The following is a 2,937-nucleotide window of genomic DNA, read 5'->3' as shown; positions in this document are numbered from 1 at the left end:
ATTGAGGAAGCCACTACTGCGCCTGAGCTGGATCCGGGGAGGAAGGTAAATATTGCAGGCACTATTGCGCCTGTGCTACAGCCGACATCCCTTCTCGGCTATGGTTTTGGGAGAGCCAGCGCTGCCACTGTGGGACAGAGGAGAAGGGGGGAAGCCTCGTGGGTTCCAGATGGTTCCCCCACCCAAGGTAAGTACCCGCCGGGGACGTGTTTTACAGTGTCTCTTTACAACTTTTGTTAGGGTATCCTGAATTCGATAATTCTTAAAGGACAACTGAAGTGAGAGGCGTATGAGAGAAATCGCCACCAGGAGACTTTGGTGCTCCTGCACAAGTCCCGGCGGCGATAATTCCTATTCCCCCCTCCAGGTCCACGCATATGGTGGGGAATTATGCAATTCAGCTTCCAGCCAAATTACAGTGTTTTAAAAAAGTAACTTCAGCTCCGTCTTCTGATGGCGCCAAAGTTACTCACTGTGTGCTGCTATAGACGTAATTCCTATTACGGTCTATGGTGGTTCCGGCTGCACATAAATCTGCGCTTTAATCGACATGTTTGAGGGCCCTTTTCCACCAGCGCGTTTGCGCTGGCTGAATCGCAAAAACGCAAACCGCTAGCGATTCTACAATCGCTACGGTTTGCTTTTTAACATAGGAATCGCGGTAGGTCATTTCCACTACCGCGATTCGTTTTTTACTTGATCGCAATCGCGCCGCGGAGCGACTTTTGCCGCGATTTTGCTATGCAGTGCATAGCATAGAAAAATCGCGGCCGCGAACGTCGGGGAATCGGCGGTAATTGCGATTCAGCAATCGCTAGCGTTCAGCGTGAACGCTAGCGATTGCTAGTGGAAAAGGGCCCTTAGCAGCCTCCATATCCCTCTCACTTCAAATGTCCTTAAAATGTAATAAAAATATTCTGGCACAAGTGTTGACTCTTAAAAAAAATGCCATATTGAGCTTTGGAAAATAATAAGTTATAAAAATAGTGCACATTTAATGTTCCCCACCACAAGATTTCCCCATCCCGCCCCACCCAGCTACCGCTTCATAACATTCTGGGGAGATAACTGTTGTTTGAATATGTCTTCATCCATCCTCAGGCTGCCTCCGAGTGCTTCCAAGACAAGCATATCCTTAGGGCCTGTTTTCACTACAGGCAGATTGGATGCAGAATGGATACAGAAAAACTGACTCCAATGAATGTCTATGGGCCTGTTTCCACTAAACGCGATTTTTCTGATGCACATTTTCCCATAGGCATTCATTGGAGTCAGTTTTTCTGCATCTAATCTGCATGTAGCGGAAACAGGCCCCAACTGCGCACAATTTATGTGTTGACTTATGATGTGAAGAATAAAATACTTCAGAATTTACAATTGGTGTGCTAACCAACTTTGGACTTTGCTGCCGTTCACATGCGAGTCCAGACTTATACATGTGCAATATTGCATGCACCTGTCTGGAAGCACCCGAGTGCTTCCGAAGCCTGCCGAGGAGTTCCGAAGGTGTGGAAATTCAAAGTAGTCCCTCTTCATCCTCTGGCTGTGCTTCCAACAGTTAAACACATCCAGACTAAGCATACATAAATAAGTAAGGTCTGCGCATGCCCACTGGAAGAAAACAGCTCCTGCACTTCTTTTTCTTCTGTATATGAGTGCTTTGTTCTACTGGGCATATGTGGACCTTAATCAGTTATGCCAGATGGCCTCGCTTTCGGCCATGAGATGGAAAAAACCTATTGCAGAGGCATAGCTAGGGTTTTCAGTGCCCAGGGACAAAGACAGTTTTTGCGACCCCCTATGGGCATGGCTACACATCAGAATATGGGTGGAGTCAAATGTACAAATGCTGTTTAGACCACCATATGTGCCACCCCTTCCCTTCGTTTAGATAGCCAAATTTTCCCCTTCCCCATTCAGATAGCCCAATGTGCCCTACTTTAAATATCCAGATGTGCCCCCTTTAGATAGCCAGATGTGCCCCCTATTAATAGCCAGATGTGCTCCCCTTTAGATAGATGTGCCCCACTTTTTCTGCAGCTATTAACGCTTCTGCAGGGGCACTTCGGGCAGCCAGCGAGCTGCTTCTCATGCTTGTGGGGGTCCAGCGTCAGTGCTTGAGCGCCCTCACAGTGCTGCGCCTGGGGACATATGTCCCCCTTTGCCCACCCATAGCTAAGCCTCTGACCCATTCAACTGGTGCCAGCTGAATAGGAATAAAGGGACCCTGTAGAGCTACAGGTGGATCAGGGGAACTACTGAGACTACTGGTGAACTTTTTTGTTTCACTTCATGTGTACTTTAAATATGAAAGGGTGGCTCTATAGTCTGCAAAGAAGAGCTGTGCAGCCATTGCAGTACTACAAGTTATAAGGCCGGTCACACGATTCCCACTGTTTACAGCAAAATTAAGATATTTATGAGTATTTTTAGAAACCTACATGTACATAGTTTCTCTAGTGAGAGGGGAAGGGAGCCATGCAAGTAAAATAATTTTTACCTGGGCAAGTTTGTTTTGTTTTATCAATAAATTTGTAGAATATTAAAATATCTTCCTTGAAAATCATTCATGATAGAATCAAAAATATGATACGGAAAACCCAAATATATACATTTTAAGCATATGTATAAGTACAGGTTTTATTTCACTTTTTTTGGTTTATAGTTATATCTTTATACAGTATTTAAATACTATTTCCAAAATCATTCATTTTTTTAGCCATAATTTACAAATTAGTAAAATCTCAGGCACAATGAAACATAGTCCATTATGAAATTGTGAAATAAACAAATACACATTTACCAGCCTACATTATATCAGCGAGTCACAAGGAGGTTGGCACTCAATTGGATACCATAGGGAAAGTTTCCAAAAGTCCCACCACAGTCATATGGTGAGTAGTGTATAGGGGTTGATGAAGAAACACAGTGGCGTAG

This window comes from Hyperolius riggenbachi, chromosome 7 (assembly GCF_040937935.1).
Source record: "Hyperolius riggenbachi isolate aHypRig1 chromosome 7, aHypRig1.pri, whole genome shotgun sequence".
NCBI classification, from domain to species: Eukaryota; Metazoa; Chordata; class Amphibia; order Anura; family Hyperoliidae; genus Hyperolius; species Hyperolius riggenbachi.
This window is presented reverse-complemented; position numbering follows the sequence as displayed.